The 22,728-nt window shown below is 37.8% G+C and overlaps 1 protein-coding gene across 1 annotated transcript in view; it reads left to right on the forward strand.

The window, feature by feature from the left end:
• Positions 1–22,728, forward strand: part of CNTNAP2 (contactin associated protein 2) — a gene marked incomplete at both ends in the record, with an annotated part of 1,573,870 nt that overhangs the window by 53,358 nt on the left and 1,497,784 nt on the right. The gene's annotated exons all lie outside the window — the stretch shown is intronic.

Below are 22,728 nucleotides of genomic sequence, written 5' to 3' on the forward strand. Positions count from 1 at the left end.
TCCCTGGTTTTATTTGTCTTTGGTTGCGTGGACTCTTGACCCTTCGCATCCTCTGTGGCATAATGAAAACAGACACTCTGTATAGTAAGTCATCCAACTGCTGTCAGAAAGGTGTGCTCAGAACCCAGAGGCCGTTACCCCTCCACCCTCACACTGGATATTTATCTTTTCAAGCTCTACCAGAGCCCTCTGCCATTACCCCAGTGGCCACGCTCCTTCCAGGTACACAGAGTCCCAAATATGTATAGCCTATAGCTGGGCATTTCCATGACATCAGCATTCCAGCTGCAGTGATGACATTTTGTCTGAGCCTTTATGATGCTCTCCCCACCTGCAGCTCTCTCCTTTGGGCTCCTTGTCTTGCCTTGTTGCAAATAGAGGACCCTGCAAGGCCCTCATGTGCACTCTTACCCTTCAGTGTGTGATCTATAGTGCTGACTCTGGTTCCAGGACTTGCTCTGCCTGTAATTATGGACTTGACATTTGGGATTTTTCTTATGTCTCAGCCTCTCCCCTTAGGAAGCCACCAATTTTCTCCCCCTTTGCTCCATATGTCAGACTGAGCTTCCAGTATCCAAAGCACAGAAAAGTTACAGCTTCCTCCCTCAACCAGCCTCTCACCTTGCCTAGAAGGAAAAATTTATGGGCTATAAGTTAGGGGAAACTAGACCTTGTACTGAGGTTGCAACTCTCAGATTATTTAATATAATAATGTGTCTACATGTTAAGTATTAACTGATCAATCTATTAATTAAATGTCTGGAGGATAAGTCAGTATTCTAAGAATCCCAATCATGTCTCAGAAATGGAGCCTATATTTTCTAAATTAAAAAGCAGGCACTATTAGGATCTTATGAAATAAGTATATTAGAGAATAAGTAGACTCCAAACATCAAAGAATTGTCTGTTTAGTAGTCCCACATGCCAAGGAAATAAAAGACCGAACCACGCTAACATGCGGAATGACTTTAGAGATTAATTAATTGGTGATGGTTAAGGGGAGAATTAGGTTACAATGGAATATGTTTTAATTTTGGGGGGTTCCATTCTGTGGTCTCCATTGCAAGCTGAATTAAATCCCCAAGAAGGATGTCTGCCTCCTTCCTGAAAACTTGAATCATGGGTTCTGAGGTGAGTATATGTACTTCATGAGGGATGGCTGGAAATGCTGAATATTTCACAAAGGAAAAGGATATGGCTAGAATGATAATTTGGTTATCTTGATGATTCCTCCTTTGCAGTTGGAGAAAGACAATTTGGAAACATTAGACTTCAAAGAAAAACAAGAGCAAGATTGAGCATATTTGTAAATACTTCATAATTGTAATAAAGTGGTTCATAGAACTACCCTAATTTGAATGAGATATAAGCATAGAAATATACTCCATTATCTTTTATTTTGCAAATAATGTCATTTTTTTCTATTTAATGATGACTTCTCTGTCAGTTCTGCTCAAAATCAAAAAAATAAGAATGTAATGATGACATCAATGACATGTCATATTCCAGAAATGTGCTGCAGCAGAGGGGATGTTTGAATTCAGCACACACTCTCTCATGAAATTAATCTTTTGAGATTATGGTGGTCAGTTTCCCAGGTCTATCCACAAGCATTTTATAACTCCCTAATATAGCTTGAATCTAGCTTAAATAAAACACATTTTTAAAAAGTTATGAAGGAAGCAATTCTGCTGAGAGTGTATGAAATTTGAGAGTAATGAATAAGAGCTGCCCTTCATGTTCTGATTGGGAGGGAAAGTAGGTTTCATTAGAGAGGAGTCAGGAAATTTTAGGAGCAAGTGAAGTTCTGGCCCGAGCTGTTTAAGTCTCTTTCTCTCCACTGGGGCAGAATTGAGTAGCTGAACATATTTGCTGATTTTCTTGTACAGGGGAAAAAAAAAAGGCTGACAGTGGGGCCTGTCTGGTGGCGCAGGGGTTAAATCTCAGCACTATTAAGCTATTGTGGCCTGACTTCAATCCCCAGCCAGGGAGCTGACCCAAAGGGCACAGCAGACCTCTCCTGTCTCCCCGCTGCTGCCCTCAGCAGTGGATTTCAGTAGATCCACCTGTTCTGCTCCCCACTCTGTTTCTGGTGAATCCTCTCACCCCCTGTACCTGTGCCCTGTATCCCAGTTCTTGTGTGCATAAATAAATAAAATAAATCTTAAAAAAAAAAGCTGACCCTGAATTGGAACTGGGATAGGAGCTAGAGGCACATGTGTAAATTCTGCTGGTGACTTCCGTGAGCTCCAAAGGGCCTATGCTTGTTTCTCCTTGGACATGGAAGGAGAGAAGCTGCAGAGAAGATGCTCGAGCCTGGCACTGAGTAGGTGGTTGGATATGCATTGATGATGCAGTATGAGAGACCCTTCAAGAACTCCACAGATCATTTCCTTTTTCTCATTTGACCATTCATTTGTGATTCTAGAGATAGCTCAGTATTATTTTGCAAAGTGTGTGCTGTATGTTAGTTCTCCGAATGCAGTGCCTTTCTCTCTGTGACCTAATGTGGGATTGATTTTTGTATGTATCATGTAGAGGCTTGAAATTAATATGAATTAATTGTGAATTAATTAATTAATTGTGGAGAATTCATAAAACGATATGTTATCATAAAATAACCTCAAAATCTGTTGTGTAACTATCTGTGACTCTACGATTTCTTTCTCCTCCAGTTTGATATTACCTGGCTTTCTTCTTCCTTGCCTCCCTCCCATCTCTCCCCTCCTGAAAATGTCTCAAAGTTCCTGTGTGGAGACAGAAATCTAGTCAAAGAGCACAGAAGTCTCTCCTACCCAGGCTTATAGTGACATATTCAGCCTTCCTAGAACCAAGCATGGATTATTGTTAACATGCAACTGTCAGGTCTGAAAAGTATAATGAGAGACTCAGGTCTAACAAGTCTCTCACTATCAAGTTAGGACTTGCCTGCTCTGACTCTCTTCTGCACTTACTATCCCCAGAGTAAGGAGTAAGCCTCCACTGAGCTTTCATTGTTTTAAAACTCACAATTTCCTGCCTTTCTTCATAGCCATCTTATTACATATTAGAATCTGGATGAATTAATTTATCTTCTATTGAAATGTATAACAAGTATATCTTTATGCATCACAAATGGCAATGGCAAATAATTGGCGAAGAAAAAATTCTACAGTTAAATACACTTAATAAAAAAAGCATACAAAAATAATACATTTCCATGAGGTGGTCCACGTATTGAAGGATGTTTAATTCTGAGTTTTTGAAAGATTGATCACTATACATACCATCTAACCCAGAATGCAAAGAATATTAGCTGTTATTTAATTTAATGCCTCTGATTATCAAGAGAAGAAATTGAGACTCAGAGAAGACAATGACATTACTTCATCTGCTGAGCTGCTTAGTTTTAGAACCTGGGCTAAAATAAATATTTAGGGATTAGGTTTTCCATAATTTTTAATTCTGTCAAACTCTAATGATAGTCACTTGCTCTCAAGTTTTCTTCTGGATACTACAACCCGTCTCTTACCAAGGTTCATGATTTCTGGAATTCATCTGACCATAAGGTAATATGTCAAAGTAATATGCTACTCCTGGTGATTCTCTAATACCAGTTTTGTAAAACTATCCCCCACATGGGAATGAAATGGTTAAAACATTGTACAGCCAGTATCCCCGCATCCACATGAGTAATTCAAGTTCATATATGTTGGATCTTCTGTCCTATGAATAGATGAACATGTTGCAGGCCACAGAGCTACTGTGCTCACATTTAGTGGGTTTGACATCATGATCTGGTTGCTTCCAGCCATGTGAGTCATGTCATGACCAGTTGTGATAGTGTTTTTTGACTGGCTGCACATTTGAACCATCCAGTTACAATTTAAGCCAGAATCTCTGGTGGACAGACTGGAGACTGATAAATTACAGGCTCACATTCTGATGAATTCATTCAAATGTTTGCTAGCAATGATGAATAATTGTCATTATGACCTTCTTTAGCACAAAAGATAATTTTGACCCAAGTACCTAGAAATGTAGATTAATATTAAATCTGCTTGTAACTTTTATAAAAATTAGAGAAAACTGCATTCATTGGATATATAATCAAATTCCCTTGTGCAGTGACATTTGAACTCCCGTCTTCGACTGGTACTGAATGTGTAAAATAAGGATCATAATGCTTATCTCATAAAATAACTACAAGAATTAAATTGGAACATGATGCATGAAGCAAATATTTAATGATGTGATAATGATGGAGATGATAATTATGTTAATGATTGTCAGAGGAAAGCATGTTTATTAATAACACCTTTGCCTCAAGACGTTAAAAAACTTCCTCATAATAATCACGCATCTATTTATTTCATTTCAGGCTGAGAGAAGATTCCAACTTGCAACATATCTAGGTACATTGCAATTTATATAATGTATAAATTATATAAAATTGTACCACCAGTAACAGCTTATTTAATGTACAGTTCAAGATAATTTAAAGCTAATGGAGTGACATGCAGAGATTCAAAAGGTGAGACAAAGGCTATACAGATGCACAAAGCAGTTTAAAATTAAATGGGTTCGTCTATTTAGACGTGGTTAAAAAGAAGATGAAAGGGGGATTATGAGTTTTGGCCTTTTAGCTCTCAAGCAAATAGAGAAGAAAGAAGACTATGGAGGGGATCTTCTGCAGCTTCACTGAGTGAGGATCCTTGAAATTCAGGGCAAAGCATTTGAATTTCAATATACAGATGAAATTTTGAACACTTGTGCTCTTATAATGTGATCATTGGAAGCCTTATCACACTTGAATTGAAAGCAATTTATAGCTGCTTCTACTGAGAGTTTATCGTGTACAACACCCTGTTAACAATATGAAATACTGTCCAATCACTATGGTTGCCATATCTAATGGCTCTTCTGCAGATGATCCCATAAATTACTTTAATGGAGTGGTAATTTTCTTTCATAAGTTTGTGATTTTGTGACTAATCTTATTAGAACATTTTTTTTCAGAGACAGTGAAGCCAGAACGCGGAGGTATAGTGCAGGGTAGTGGCAGAGATGTGCCGAGAGAGAATGACATCCTTATTCACCTTTGTCAGGTTGCAGGAAAAGGACGCAAACATCATGCATTGGCCCTGCTGCCTTTTTACATGTCTACAAGAGGACCAGCTCTGGCCATCCCTCTTGCAAGCTCCCCTTTTGTGGCTCTACTCCTTCCTTGTTCGGTCTGTGATATTAGATGCAGGTGCAAATATCGGCACTGTCAGATCATACTTTTTCTTTCATTTTGTAAAGACTGTTGAGATAAAGGCTGAACTGGGCTTTTCTGCTTTGGTGGATCCTATTTATCAGTGTTTGTGCTAATTGCACTAATAAAGTGGCTCAACTATCTTAGCAAAACATCCATGGGCACTTTTTTTTTTTAAGATTTATTTATTTATTTATACAAGCACTGTGTACAGTCAGAAGCGTGGGAGGGTGAGAGAAATCACCAGAACAAGAGAGGGGAACAGTGCAGGCATAGTGACGCAATACACTGCTGAGCGGAGCGGCGGGTGCGGCAGGAGAGGTCTGTGCACCATGTGGGACCCATGCTGCTGGCTGGGGATCAAACAGGCTCTGCAGAGGCTTTGGGCAGCTTCGCAGCCCAGCGCTCAACCCCTGCGCCAAAGCGGAGGCCTTCCAAGGGCATTTTAGAGCACTGCTATGTCCCTCTGTTAAAACATGCAACTACCCAGTGGTTCTAAAATCCTTTAGCAAGAGAAGATGTCATGTTAACAACAGAAGGATGAGTGGTTGTATTTGCTTCACTGCTAACATGGTGTCTCGATTTATAATTTGGTAAAGAGACAACATAGAAGGCATTCTAAAATCTTTTATATGTAAGGACAAAAAGTAAAGCAGCACTTTAAATGCCAGCATTAATGTTCAAGAAATATTTCCTACATGAATCACACCAGAGTGAGAAAATCCTGATGCTCACAGCATTGGAAGTGACTCTGAACTCTTTCTAGGACTTCTTTTTGGTGTGTGGCAGCAGGAGACTGATCCCCTTTTTTCATGAAGGAAATGGAAGGTGCTGTTTACATTGCTTTCAAAAGAATTTTCTGAGATGGTCTAAGTGGTCAAAGAACTAAGTCCCCAGTGTAAATTTTACAAGATAGAAAAAAAAAAAATCTGCGTCATAAAATGGCTAAGTACAACACAACAAAATTGGACTTTGTTCAGCTGAATCTATCACTGACAGCTGCAGAAGTTTAATCAAGTTTGTTACGTGTGTGTTGTGTCTATATATTTTTCTTTTTGGCCATCAAGACTTTAGTACATATTTCAAATATGGATTTACTTCCTAAATTCAGCCTTCAAAAAAACCCATTTAACACATGTAACATGAGTCTTTCCTATTCCTTACTTTCTAGCCCCCTTTTACAACACACAATTTGCTAAATGACCCTCGCTGCTGCATCTGTTTCTCGCTGTCTGTCTGTCAGTCCGTCCATCCATATCCGTAAGTTCTTGTCCTAAACCAGCAACTTTAAAGAAGTAGACCCATCTTTGATTTTCATTCATAGACTAATGAGGTATATCTGTGTGAAAATGATAACAAGAATTATGTCTATGTTCCTAAAATTATTTTCATTTGAGATTCATCATACTTCAGCTTTTATTGGTGCTAAAAATATCCTTAAAATATCACAAAATTACCTCTTCCACATCAATGCTTACTAGAAGAGGCAGTGAAATGTAGTAGGAAAAGAACAGAACAGAGCATGCAGAGACTTCTGTTTCTGGTCTCAAATCAGGTGCTAACCACTTCCTCAACCTAGGGTTTTTGTTTGTCAAATGGCATTCTATTGTCATTGAAATTTTCAGATATGGATATGTGAATAGTTGTTTTGCAATCCTGCATTGTTTTTTTAAAACCAAGCTAGACAATTATTGTACAATAGAATGTAGCAAAAGTAATTCCCCAGCATTCTCATTTTATTCTTTCTTCTCTAAAACAGATGCTGCTGGCATTCCAAGTGTCTCCAGCCTTAGGGAGATAAAACTTCTTTTGCTTGCTACAGTATTTATGTATGCAATTGATTCTAGAAAACAAGGAATGCATTTTTAAGGATGGCTTGATTTTCGTTTGGAAAAATAAAAAAGTTTGTACTAAAAACATTAAATCAGGTGCAGTTTATGTGGCAACGAACTAAGGAAAACCAGATAGTAAATAATACAGAGAATCTTGCACATTCAAGCACTCAAAAAGAAAATGAGAAGAGAAGAAACTGCACAAGTATTGAACGAACACGGAGGACATAAACAAAATAGTGACTGACACCATCTAAAATTGCTTTCATTCCCTCTTAACACTTTTCACTCAACGACTTCTTTATAACTTTCAATTAACCCACACCCTCTGCTTGCTATGTCTCTTTTTTACTGCCAGTGATATTTAAAGGAGATACTAAATTATAGATCTAGACATGTTTAAAAGACTTCTTGTTACTGGTTTTGGTGTGCTGTGTCTGATTTTAAATTTCAAAGGGTGTGGAACTCACTAGATTAGTTAAAATCTAGTGTTAGGATTGCTTGTGATTAGAACTCCCAAGCCTGGCACTGACTGACTGGTGTGGTCTAAACTGAGACAGTGTTAGAGAGCCATGTGCATGAAAGTGGGGGAGCATTGCAGAACATTGAATGGGCACCACTTCCCCAGCCCCCTCTTCCATGCAGCCATATTGGACAACAAACTCCAGTGTGGCATGAACTGGACTTCCTGAGCAGGGGAGTTACTGGGGACAGGGGCAGTGCTGAATGGACTGTAGAACAAGGAAGGCAGGTGGGCCTGGACTTTGGCTTTTTCAGCTTGGACTTGCACCCAGGGACTTGGGAGAGACACGCAGAGTCACTTGGAAGAGACACAGTGGTAGAGATAGATATACGGAGCAGATGCTCTGCTGGGCCTTGGCAGAGAGAGTGGCAGATGTTGTCCTGACTTCATGGTAGATTGTTTGTTATATTTAAATCCTGTTTCTTTCCCTTTGCCCCAGCTCTTAAGGACCTGCTTCACCTCCTTCTTCTTGTTACTCTCTGTCAGAAGGTGCCTTAGACTTCAGCAAGCTCTTGGGCCTCAGTTGCCCTGCTTCTGGTCAACCCTGTCTGGCTGGCATTTGCCAACAAGGGGCTAGGTAGATTTGGTGTTTTGTTGGAAAAAAAATATCCTCTCTTCTCTATGAGCTTTTAATTCTACTAAAGATCTATCACACTAAGAGTTGGTTTTGCCTTTGTGTACATAGATGACCAGATTCCTGTGTAGCATGCAAATTGGAGGGTCCCTTGGTGCTACTCAGTCATACACTGACGCACCACCTGCTTGTCTGACCCTGTAGGATGTCAATGAGCCTCTCCTGGAGTTGTGACATGTGCCCTCGAGGTCCCCAGTGTTTGGTAAGGATTTAGACTCACCACTCATTTTTCTCTCTCTTTTATTTTTAAAGATTTATTTATTTATTTATACAAGCACTGGGTACAGTCAGAAGCATGGGAGGTTCAGAGAATTCACCAGAGCCAGAGTGGGGAACAAAACAGGCAGACTGATGAAATACACTGTTGAGGGGAGCAGCGGGCGTGGCAGGAGAGGTCTGCACACCATGTGGGACCCTTGCCGGTGGCCAGGGATCCATCCGATGCTGCAGAGGCTGCAGGCAGCTTTACAGCCCAGTGCACAACCTCTGCGCCACCAGGGGAGGCCCACCACTCATTTCTCTTTATATAAGAACTTCCTTGCATCTACTCCAAGTCTGGAAACAAATCTTTAAATTCCTTTTCACATAACACTGTCAATCCCTTTCAGAAATCCAAATTTGGGGCTTTTAGAAGGAAAAAGAAAAATATCAGGTGGTTTCACTTTTAGGAGGAATATAGGGGAACCAAATCAGGGATCAGATAAAAATATAGTAATAATAAATAAAAGAACAAAATTAACAGGCAACTATAAATCAGAGACATTCTGCAGGGGACGGGGTGGGAGAGGGATCTAAACGGGGAGGGGAGAGCACGAGGGACTATGGTGATGGTGCCCAGGGGAACGGGTGGTGGGAATTTTACGGGGACAACACTTGAGAGGAGAAATCATACATTGCACAAAAATGAACGATGATGTAAAATATATGTAAATAAATAAATTAAAGAAACGAACAAATTAGGGGCTTTGTTTCATTAGAGATCAAAGATTTTATTTTCGAATTTTCAAAACCTATTTCATGTTTTGAAAAGATTCCAAAGTGGATGTGAACGGCTCTTAAGACCCAGGCCCCCTCTTTGCACCCACTTTCTTAATGAGTTGCTAATCCTTCCCCACCAGCCCTTGGCCAGCAGCAGCAACCTCAGTCTAGACCTAATGGAACATGTGAGCTCCCTTGGTCTTTTGTAAAAGTTGACTTCTACTTTCTGAGTTCTGGAACACTCCAAGTGTGCATGTGACCACACCTCTGGCATCTAAATACCAGTGAGTGAGGCAGCAGCTGAGCTGACAGTGCTTAACCTGAAAAGTCATTTGATAGAAAGTCCCTCACCCTTGTAGTCAAATTAAAGTGAACATCTAGAAATATCATTTCCCTGGCATTCTTCTATTTCTGGAACAGAAAACACAAACTGTGACCGGATACACGGATAACCACAGTGAACGGGGGAAGGAAATGAACACATAGGCATCACATGGTTGTTTGGAGTTGACAGATTGCCTACAGTTTAGAAGGTTCCAGAAGAATAAAGAAGGGGACATGCTCTAAGGTAAACCAGCACTGGGAAATGGACACTTAGGGAGCAGCTGAGGAACCTGCTTCTGAAGGCCTAGAAGAAAAGAGTGTATGTGTTGTTATAGTTTAGCAGTTTAGATAAAATGTGTTAGTGATAAAAATGCTGTTGTTGTTTAATGCTAAATAAATCTAGAAGCATATGTTCCCATCAAAATCAATGCATGATCGAGAGTGAAAATTTGGAGAGGGAACTTGGAGTCTTTTCAGTCTGCCCACACCCAGTGTCCTGGCATGCGTCGTTTTATTTTCTCTGGGGAGTTTACTTCCACCTTCGTGTTGGGTTGAAGCTACAGGATGTTATCTCTGCACACTGAGTGATTCTGTTGTATCATAGTATTTACCAGCGAGCTTCATTGATTTTCTTGAGTCACATTTCTTTTTTTTTAATTTATTTATTTATATATATTTTACAATATATATATATATATAAAATGTTTGGTTCCCCCCCCCTTAGGTTGAGTCCCCATAAAATTTCCTTCTCCAATAAACCCGTGTACCATCACCTCAGACCCCTGGGCTCCTCCCTCCCTCCCCATTATCATTCTCCCCACCCCTCCCCTTCAGGATGTCTCTGGTTTATAATTCTCTATTTGTTTCATTGTGTTTGTATTGTTAATATTTTCCCCTCTGTTGTCTTATTTTGTTCCCCTATATTCCTCCTATAAGTGAAACCATCCAATATTTTTCTTTTTCCTTCTGACTTATTTCACTGAACCTAATTCCTTCTAGCTCCATCCATGTTACCTTTTTGATTGCTGAGTAATATTCCATTGTGGATATGTAACACATCTTCTTGATCCAATCATCTGCTTATGGGCATTTGGGTTGTTTCCAGGTTTTACCTGTTATAAATAGTGCTGCAATAAGCGTGGGGGTACAGGTATACTTTTGAGTCACTGTTTTTGTGTCTTTTGGTTAGATCCCTAGGAGAGTCACATTTGGGAGGCAGGTCTCTGTTTAGCTGCAGAAAAATTTTCCAGTTGGAGTGAAAAGGAAGGATGTGGAGGGAGACTGGCTGATGAGAATTTCTACTTTATTTTCCTCCAGTCTAGATTAGAACAAAGTATTATTTATATATTTATGTATTTATCCATTTATTTATTTATTTACTTAAAAGATTTATTTATTTATTTATTTATTTATACAAGCACTGGGTACAGTCAGAAGCACGGGAGGGTGAGAGAATTCACCAGAGCCAGAGCAGGGGACAGAACAGGCAGACTGACAAAGTACACTACCGAGGGGAGCAGCAGGCATGGCAGGAGAGGTCTGTTGTGCCATGTGGGACCCTCGCCGGTGGCTGGGGTTCGAACCTGCAATGCAGAGGCTGTGGGCACCTTCACAACCCAGCGCTCAACTGCTGCACCACCATGGAGGCCCTCAAACTAAGTATTTTTTAAATAGTGGAAAAAAAAAAAACAGAAAGAGGTAACAATCAGAAAATAATAAGCCTACTTGTATGTATATATAAGCCTACTTGCATATATATTTTTTATTCCTTGTAACAAATAATGACATAAAAGATAACCCAGCAAAGCTGGTGTGGGAAAGAGTTTCTTCCTTTGCAGTATCTGTTTGTACTACTTTAAAATTTGCCAAATTTTCATCTAATAAATTCTATAAAGATAGAGAAGTAATTAAACTGACCTTAGAAAGCAGGTGTGTATTTGCTGAACTTTTCTTTAAATGTAGGTGTTGACAGTATTTTTGGAATTTAAATTTGAGGTGTTAGACTGGGGCTGTAGCTTTAAAAGTATGTGTGGATTTTTGTTTTATGATTATTTTAAAATGTACCGAAAGTTTACAAGTTTAATTACAGCCTCACCATTTGTTTCCAGAAATACTAGGCTTAAAATGTAAGTATAACATTCACACAGTATTTAGTCCTCGGCTTGTTCTTCACAATCTGCATCTGCCTTACATTTGTGGAGGAGAAATTGTAACAGACCAAACCAGAGCTTTGCTTGTGCCCAGAAAGTCAAACTCTGAGTCAGGAGAATTGTCTTTACAGAAAACAGTTTTATTGGAGAGAGCCACACAGGGAGTTGGGGGACTTGGTCCCCCAAAATGACCAGCTCCCCAAATGGCAAGAGTGCAGGGACTTTTGAAGGGGTAAAGGAAGGTGAGGGAAGTAAGGGCTTCACGTTCCAGGTCCCAAGAGGTGCTGGGGGGTCAAGAATCAAGCCATGCTCCGCACCCCCTGCCCCCACACACCCAGCAGCTGTTTTCCCTGCCTTCAGTGGGTACTTGTTTCCAATGCTGCTGTCAGCACAGGGAATGCACTGGGGCTGGATCACAATCATTTTTCCAATTTCCCAGCAACGCAGGTGGAGCCAGTGAGTGGTTCATCATATAAGGAGGGAACGGGGGTACAGTTGATTAAGTTACGAGTTAGCCCTGGGGAGGGAATGCTGTTGAGTGAGTTCACAGTCCTGAAAGGGTATCCACAGGGTGGTTAGAGCTTAATTCCACGTATTCTTTTTTTTTTCTTTTTTTTTGTGGGACCCTCGCTGGCGGCCAGGGAACGAACCGGCGCTGCAGAGGCTGCGGGCAGCCTCGCAGCCCAGCGCTCAACCGCTGCACCTCCAGGGGAGGCCCTCCACTTAATCTTTTTTTTCAATTTAAATTTTATTTTTATATTCTGCATACAATTGCAACCCCCTTATTTTGACCCCAATCCCTCCTTTCCCCGCCCCCCACCCCTCATAGAGTGTCTCTGGTTCATAGTTGTTTGTTGATTTTGATATTTTCTTTCTTATAGTTATTCATTTTCCTGGTCCCTTATTTAAGTTTTCTAGATTCCTGTTATGAGTGAGACCATCCAGTATTTTTCTTTTTCTTTCTGGCTTATTTCGCTGAGCATGATCCCTTCCAGCTCCATCCATGTTGCTGCAAATTGCATGTGTTTATCTTTTTTTGAATGCTGAGTAATATTCCATGGTGTATATGGACCACATCTTATTGATCCAGTCATCTATTTTTGGGCATTTGGGTTGTTTCCAAAGCTTAGCTTTTGTAAATAGTGCTGCTATAAACATAAGGGGTGCAGGCGCTCTTTGGAATTGATGTTCCTCCACTTAATTTTTACTCTAGTGGTGTTTTCTGCTGCATAAATGGAGGGGATTTGGCAACATGATGATTCCTCTAGCCTGTGGGTGGGTTATCTTCTGTCCTCTCTCCAGCATTAAATTTGCATACAAACCAAGTATTTTTTTCAAGTTTGAAAGGCCTCTAACTAAAAGTGGATTTCTTCAGATTTTCTTGTAACACTTACTCACAATTTGGAAATACATTCCACTTTGGTACAATTTTGAAAGATAAGGAAAAACAGTGACACTCCTAAGGGCAGGCTTCATAAAATGTCAAATGCAGATTCAGAAGACAAATGTGATTTCATAAGAGTCCTGTAAAATGAGCGATTTGTGACTAGAAATACTGAGTCATTTAAAAATGAACAAACTTAATCACTGTATTAAAAAATACAAAATGGCAATGGACATGCTAAACTCTGGATTCCCTGGGAGTTGTGCTGTCCATTACCTGGGTATTGTGAGTAAAACGTCAATCTTATTAGCTTTAACTTGTTTAATTGTATTACCTCGCTTTTATATGAGGTCCACATTAATGCATTCTTTTCTGTTTTCTAACTTAAACTGTATATAACATGTGTGAGATCGCCACCTAATCTGTCTTAATTCTGGGAAAAAACACAATATTCCCAAATTTATATTCTTTTTTTGGCTGCTCTGGATGTTAATCATCATTAATGCTAATGAGAAGGTAAATGAGCTGGGAATAGGACATCTTTTGTTTTTATTCAAACTAGATTCTGTAGGTATCATGCTAATTTTCATCATTTTTTGGTGCTATCTATGTATTCCAAATAGTGTTAGGTGAGGAACTTGTTTTGTGACCAATTTATCTGTTTCTTAGTATCCTTTCTGCAGTACTTCTTTAAGTTCCAGAGTTATCTCTGTTCCTTCAAAAATCATCTATGTCATCAAAATATACTCTTCCCCCAATTTCTACCCTATGTTCATTTATTCAGTCATTAAGTTGCATCTTTTTTTCTGCATCCATGCTTGTCCTTACCTGCCAAAGGTCACTTTGCTTTCCAGTAACTCATTCTCCAAATAATGATGAAAATAACTTAAGTTCTAACTAATGGCGTCTTCATCAGCAAGTAAATCCTTCTTTAAAACATCTCTAGAATTTGTCTCTTCCCACAGGAAGACTCCAGCAAATGGCACATTATCTGATTATGCATTTAAATATTAAGAAGATTTTAGTGGAGAAATTCTAGAGAAGAATTGATCACCCAAGAACAGAGTGCACTGATACAAGATGTCGGAAATGTAGGGCTTGGAGACAGATCAATGAGTTGTGTCATAAGAATGAACCTGCAGGGTGAGTAGAACAGAGAAGGTTAGAGGCAGAACTGCCCAGGGCAGGACAGGAGGATAAGAAAAAAGGTAGACACAGGCTTTGTGTATTTAGCATTGTGGTTTTTCGGAGGAGTTGAGAACAGAGGTGGTGTGGGGCGACTACTGCACCATGGAGTTCTCTTGAGTGGACACAGATAGTTTCATATTTTCATGAAAATATGTCACTCACACTGTAAAGGAATCTTCTCTCTGTCATCACCCCTAATTGATATTATCTGATTTCAGCCAAGGGATTATTTTTGACTGATAGCTGAATTTTACTGGGAATTGTATTTCCTTTCAAGGACGAAAGTAGATCAGCCTCATTGAGTGAAGTACTCAGATTTAGTTGTACAAAATATATTTATCTATTTCTAATTTTACTGTTAAAAACTATACCTAAGTCTCAAGAGCTATGCGAAATCTCAGCTTTTACTGAGTATTCCCATCCAGCCTAAGGAAATACCCAAAATAGAAAGAAGTCTAATTCTCCCCCAAAGGTAGATAATGCTTATTTATGACTTGTGTGTATTTAAAATAGCCAAAATATCTAACAAAAGAGAATGATTGTATGAATTATAAAAAGTCTACTAAATGTGATTCTACCTATTATAATGTTCTATTTCTATTACATTGCATTCATAAAATGTTTATAATATACAGTGGGAATTCTGTTGTAATGTTTAATATGTTTGTATAGAACTTCATGAAAATAATAAACTGTGATTTCAGAAAATGTATATTAGAAGATCAGAAATAATTGCATCAAATTGTTGACAATGGTTGATCCTTTTAATGGGATTTTGAAACAGTTCTCATTTTTTCCTACTTTATACATCAAGCATATTTTAATAGGACCAATAAAAATGAACCTTTACACTATTTTGAAATTTTATTTCTCAGATATATTGTGTGGCTGTATGCAAATATTTGTATAGTTTATGTAAAATGATATATTTTTATTAAATTTTCAAATTTAGAAAAAAACACTTTAGCATATTAGAAAACTTTTTAGGTATTGTTTTTAATCAAAAATTGTTTACTATATTTTTATTTAATACATATAATTAAAATTAGTTTTTAGAGCTTCACAGCATTCATTTTAAATTTATCCATGGCAACTCAACATCAATTCCAGAACATTTTATAAGTTCAATACAATATACCAATAGGGGAAAAACTCCTGTAAAACTTGATGCAATATTTTATGTGCACTAAGGGGAGAGTGCTCCTTTCTATTTTGATAATCACCTGTCCCATAATACCTTAAGGATAAAGATATAAACTCTAAGTAGAAAATTAAATGTGTGAATATAATACAAATGAGTTAAAAGCATCACTAGTCCTGTCTCATTGTGACAAAAATATTCTCTGCTTCCATGGACTAAAATGGAAATAGTGCTAAAATAGTTCTTAAACAGGAAATCACAGAAAACATCATAATGGCTATTTATAAAAGTCACCCCTATATAATAGCTGTTCTGCAGTATGCAGTGACACTGATGTTTCTCATGGGTGTCTGCGAGTTGCTGCTTGTTCTGTCTATTCCAGTGTTGACGTTATGTGTCATTTTTTAGAAAACAGCATCCAAAGGCTGCATGACCAGCCCAAGGTCCCAAAGTCAAACACCTGATACATTTCCTTCCCTATGTGTTCTGTCTTGCACCAGCCCCATGCTTAACATGGTCAGGGATCATGTAGCTTAAAAATGTTTAGTCATTTAAACAATATAGTTAAAATAGTTTAGAAATTTCAGCAGAATACACATGAAAAACATCAGCTCACAAATGTGTGGCACCATTTTCTTTTTCACCTCTGGTCGTTGGATATAACTCACTCACCCCCAGCTTGCAACACCTATTTTTAATGTTTAATATTCTATTCTTACCCTGCAGAAATGGCTGATGGTCCCCGTGCCTTATTTTCAAATTGAACTAAGACATGTGCATATTATATAAAATACATTAGGTCTAGTTCTCTAGAAGAAAATGGGCTTTCCAAGAGATGAAATAAATGAATGTACGTTTGCACTAATAGTTATTTATTGTCTCGGTGTTCTCCAGGCCAGGAAACCAGAGTAAAGTTATGATTGGAGATATATATTAATAAGATGGAGGCATGCAGGCGAGTGTTTATAATTCTCTTTCTCTGATTTTCTCCCTAAATATGAAGACATGTAATATCCCATTCTCTGTTCCAGGGACTTATTTAGTATTGTTCACTGACAACATACATTTCTCCCACCATCACATTTATTATTGTTTAATTAAATAGTGACAAGTCAAGTGGTTTAGAAAGAAACCAAGTAAATGAATCCCCATCAGTCTTTACATAATTAATGGTATTCCCTGTGGATGATGCAATTTTATTAAATTGCTGAGCAGAACCACTCCAGATAAACATATTTATGTATCCTGGGTGAAAGAATATTCTAGAAACTTGAGAATATTTGAAACTAAAATATGTCTGTTGGCTTTTTGAAATGTTTGAATGTAACAGTGTTTTAGGAGAGTGAAAACAATAGCACCCCATTACTGCTTGGGGTTGCAAACCTGATGATTCTGAGACAAACAGACATATGTTTATTTAAACTCTCCTGCACTGGTGGTTGGTAGTCTACCAGTTAGCCTGGCCAAGGTCAATCTCTACCCTTCTCCACGCTGCTTGGTACCACCAGTAAGGGGGCCAGGGTCTATTCTGGTTTTCCTTTGGTCTGTCTTGGTCTACTCTATCTTCCTTCCCACCCCCACCACCTCTCATCATCTGTGTTAGGTATATAGGGGCACCTACTAAAATCTGGAAGAAGAGAGGAGACTGAAGTTAAGAATTTATGCCCCAGCTTCCATCCCTGAGTTTGAAATGGTGCAGACCCTTCTCTGTTGAAGGCCACTCTCTTGCCAAGCTTCCTTGTCCCTCTGTGTTGCCTCACATTGATGCTTCCTGTTGGTGAGATGGGGACAGATTTCCTGGTGCTGATCTTGGTGAGCTGCAAGCCTGGATGTTCCCCATTTTGTTCTATTTTTGTAAACAGCCTTTGTACAAAACTAGCAAATTCAAACTTTAGGATCCTGAACAGTTCATTTCATTTTTGAAATTTTGAAATTGGAAGGTAAAATGTTGATACCATTTCATCTTAAACCTTCCATCTTAGCTTCAGATGAATATTATATGCAATTCTTTGTATCTTTTTTTTAAAGATTTATTTATTTATTTATACAAGCACTGGGTATAGTCAGAAGTGCGGGAGGGTGAGAGAATTCACCAGAGCCAGAGTGGGGAACAGAACATGCAGATCGAGGAAGTACACTGCTGAGGGGAGCAGCGGGCGGCAGGAGAGGTCTGCGCGCTATGTGGGACTCTCACCCTGTAGCCGGGGATCAAACCAGCGCTGCAGAGGCCGTGGGCAGCTTTGCAACCCAGCGCTCAACCGCTGCGCCACTTGGGAGGCCCAATTCTTTGCATCTTTGACAACACTTGGATACAGTATGACTCATAAAATAATATCATATAAAATCTAATTCATAATATGTATGTAGGCTTCTAAGTACATTATTTTAATAATATATTTATTGGGCGATACTTTCCCTAAGTGCTTTTAAATTATTATATTGAGTACAATGAGTGACTAGAAGGTAGTACTTGAAGGCATTTAGAAATAGTTCTAAAAATGAACAAAACCATATAATAATAAAATAAGAAAGGAAGCAAAGCTCAGTATCTGTAGAGCAATTTAGTCTTTATCAAGTTGTCCTTTAGTTCTTACAGTAATTCTAGAAATATAAATTATATTTGCCTCCATTATTTATGCGTGGACTTTAAGGAGTAAATGATCCATATCCTAGACTTGAGGTCTGGGAGTTAGCCTCCTGGGAGGCTGGGAGTCAGCCTTCAATCCTAATGCCAGCCTTACTTACTACAAACAAGAACACTTAAGTGTTTTTATTTGTATTTGGTTTGGCTAAGTTCAATTTTATATTCTCATAGTTTAAACATAAATAATACTATTTTCAAGGTCATATCACAACTTAAAATCACTGACCAAGATAAATAAGTGTAAAATATATTTGCATTATGAATGTCAGTCATAGCCGTTAAAACTGACATATATTGTTCAAAGAAACTTACAAAACTTCTTGCAAAAATTTTGATGGGAGAGTTCATTAACTCATTCAGCATAAATTGCCACATTTGATCATTAGCTTTGAGTACATTCCTAAAGAAAAACAACATGTTACATTTTGTCTCATAAGAACTGTAGATATTATTTTCAACGTCTGAAATGTGTAATTTCAAATATAATGAGAATTGGTTACTTCTTTATTCTCCTGTAACATTAAAACTGTCTTTATGTGCTGTCAGGACAGAGTATTTCGGGGATACTATTAATCAGACTGAAGAAAGTAAAAATAGGTTTATGAAATAGTCTAGACCCAAACGGGAGGGTAGACATTAATTTCTTGTCTGATATATTGGATACATTAATATAAAATGCATCTTCAGTATTTGACCTTCAGTGTCAGGAATATAATACACCATTTCTCTTTTTATAAGCAGTACTTTAAGGAGGTGTTCCTTGTCAACATTATTTTGTGCTGCAAGGTGAAAATGATAAAATGCATTATGCCATTAAATATATAACTTATTAGAAATATACTTTATCAGTGTCTGTGCCTGTGTTCCTTTAATGTTAGATCTCATCACTCGAATTTCCAGATTAAATTAACCTCCACTATGATGCTGTGTCAGCTTCAACCTAATATAAATCTAACTTTTAATTTCTCCCTGTACCACGGAGTTAATAGCACCATTTAGGTCTACGATCAAAATGTATATTTAGAGTTTTGTTTCTTTTATGATGTATTTGTACCAATTTTTATTAATCATAGATCGAGTAACTTCTCCACTAGCTCCAGGTATTCACAGGTAATGATCTCAAGGTAAAAAACAATGCTGACCTCATCTCACCTAAATCCTGACTGTAGGAGTTGCTGCTTGGCCAGATAGCACTGGCAATGTCAGTCTCAAAATATCAGACCTTCCTGTCTTTTGCCAATGGAGACTATTCAGGGAACTATATTCTTTATCCCAGTTTAGTGTGACTCCATATATTTACACTTATAATTGGATTTTCAAAGATTTTTAGACCAGTTTACAACTAATAGAAAGTGAGATGCATCATGTAGTACAGTGGGGGAAAATGGGATTTGAAAAAAGAAAGTAATTCATTTAAGTTCTATCTGAGATCTTATTTAATTTCTTGGAAACTTGACTTTTTTTTTTTATCCAACTGCAGTTTTATAATGCTTTTCTGCAAGGTATTCTGAGTTAAGAATGACATTATACAAAACAACATTCCTGTTGGTTCATAGGCTTACATTCTCCAAGGAACATTGTACAGATAATTTCAGCTCATAATAGATTCCCATCAGTTTAAGTTGGCTTCCTTCCATCCTTCCATTCACTTATGAATCATACCAGTATACCAATAGAATTTTTTTGTTTACAAAAATATTTTGAAGTATATAACAGAAAATCACACTTTTTCATTTATGCATTCATGTAACAGCAGCTTTTGAGTAATAGTTATCCATAAGAAATCAACATAACTAAAAATAAACAGAGTCATAGATAAATAAGCCTGTTTTTGTTTGTCAACCTTGTTCCAAATAATGAATATAGTATTTTAACGACAGTAATCCGAACAGAGATCTGGGTTATAGTATTCAAACCCCTTAAAAATCTCTGATGCAGTTGAAAAGATGAGAATAAGTAACTGGGCATTGTGAAAATAGTTTTATAACTTTAGGTAAATATAAAGACAATTTTCAGTTCATCTCCAGCCAGACTATGTTCTATCATAAAGTAACCATAAGAAACTAATTTAAATAAAATTGTAGATCAAAATTTGCATCCTATTAATGTGTTCTATGTGTCTATATATGGCCACCTTAGTGAATTTGGAAAAGGTACTCTAATAAAAGTCAAAATTAGGTAGATGATAAAGTGATCAATAATATAGTCATCCTTGCCATGTTCGAATTTAGGAAAAAATCATGGTTGCTTGAGAATTAATACAATGAGGATTTAATGACGGAAAAAAAATCAACTGGAAAATGATTTGTTCTTCTAAATGAAAGCTAAAATGAAGGAGAAGAGATCTCTTAACAAAAAAGTATGTTTTTTTAGTGAGAAGGAATATTTGCATTTAATTGTAAACAGACTTTTAGACATCTCAGGCAAATAAGGGTAATTGAAACCATCAAAATATTCAGAATCAAAAAAGAAGTGATTATTTACATCTTGGAAATTATTTCAATTTGTAGTAATATGTTCATATTTATATTTCTTTAATGTCTGTATTCCCTATTGAAGGGTAGACCTTGATTGCAAGAACTGTGTGCATTTTATACATTATGAAGATAGAAACTACCACGGTACTAGGTACATAGTGGTTGACAAATAAATATGTGATGAATGACCAGTGAGTACGTGAATGGTTTAGGGAATGATAGAAAAAGAAGTGTTTTACAGAATGGAGAATTCTCAAAATATTAAAATAGATATACCAGCAATTCCACTCTTCAGTATTAATCTGAAGAGTTCTGAAACACTGATTTGAAGGGCTATACACATGCCTATGTTCATTGCAACACTGTTTCTAATAACCAAGCATTGGAAACAACCTAAGTGCCCAAGGACAGATGAGTAGATAAAGAAGATATGGTATATATGTATATATGGAATACTACTCAGCTATGAAACATGTAAACTACTATTTGCAAAATGTGTTGAACTGGAGGAGATGATATTAAACAAAATAAGTCAAAAAGTGAAATAAGGCAAAAATAAAAGATTTCACAAAACAAGGGAACAAATTAAATGGAAATAACTCCTAGTGATCTGACTGTAGAATGGAGGCTACCAATAAGGGAGTGTAGGGGCGGAGAACAAAATTTGGTAGGGTTTCCAGGGGAGTGGAGTGAGGTATAGGACTAGAGTGGGCTTTTGTGGTGGATGTGACATGGTAACATACATTTGAAGAGGTGGGAATTTATACCTCTAAATCGTTTACAGTGTTGTAAACTAATGTTATCTCAAAAAAAAAAAACTTAAAATATATCTTAATGTAGAAAAAAATAATGGATGGTTAATAAGTACATATACAGGACATTCTTTTAATATAAAGCTGTTTGCATTGTAAATTATTTCATTAAGTATTTTTCAAGATTTGAATGTTTCACTTAATACCCAATATATGAATTCTCATTCTCTGAAAAAATATAAAGCATAACAATCTTATTATACTTTACTCTCTTCCCTCAAGAGTAATAAAAGGACTAATTATTTATAGTTGAAGTTAGACTCATTAGTTAGTGTTGCTTGTTCCTATGACTAATTAATGAGGAAATGGCATGTCCTTACCCTTTGATTTGTTGCTGATTAATAAATCAATAAAGTATTACTGGAAGGTAGAAAAAGAACGAAGCACACTCACCTAATGAGATGAAGTTGCCCCTTTTCACTTTCTGAATACTCCCTGTCTCAAAAAAAAAAAAAAAATTCACACCGTAAATGAAATTAGCTGGGAACATTGCCAGATTTTTGACAGAGGGCGAGAATTGATGGCTCATGAAGATGAAATTATTCATTCATCCCTGGAACGTGAAACTCCAGGACAGGGTAGGGACGCTGCCATTATGGTCAAGACTTGCCGCTGCCCTTGCTCCGAGTGTTTCATCTCATCGAAACAGGCATTTCAGGCTCAGGATTGTGCAGTTCCTCTCTTGAGAGTGTGCTTCCATCTCATCTATCTGCTCTGACGGGTCTGCGATAAAACACTGAGATTTTCAGTCACTAAGTCTAAGGTTTTCTGTAGATGTCAGAATCACAGTCAAGATTGTGTGTGAAGGACCCACATCAGCCACCTTGAAGCTTTTTATGCCCTTTGGATATATTGACTCCAAAGTGAAGAATTAGGGACATCAATATGAACCCCTAGAGCTTCAGCCCCTTTGATGCCTCTCTTTCCAGGGGCCATTATCCCCATTTTATTCCCTGGAGTTGAGCCGTGAGTACCATGCAGTTAGTTAGAACAGAAAGAGGGGAGACTTGAGTCTTCCCTTAGTCCCTCACAAGTCCCAGACAGAGCTGGTTTAAAATTAGACACGTCAGATGCCTCCCTGCAACTCTATACCTGAGCTGCCTCCATTTATTCTCCAGTGTCTTGTTGGGATTCAAGCCACACTTCCCTCACCTTGGGTCTGACCTTCACTTCAGCCCTTTGGAATCATCCTTTTCTTTCCCAACATCAGCTGCTGGTTTAACCTAACTAGTCTGGTACCTAAGGGCAGAGCATGAAACTGGACACAACATTCACGCCCATTGGGTCATTCAACTCTTCATTATAAAGAAGCATGAGACTCTCAATTGCCTAGATTTGACAAATGAGCTCTTGCTTTTAGCACCTTCTGGACCTTTTGTGAATGCACAATTTTCTAGTGATGAGT

This window comes from Talpa europaea (assembly GCF_964194135.1).
Source record: "Talpa europaea genome assembly, chromosome: 3".
In the NCBI taxonomy this organism is placed as follows: domain Eukaryota; kingdom Metazoa; phylum Chordata; class Mammalia; order Eulipotyphla; family Talpidae; genus Talpa; species Talpa europaea.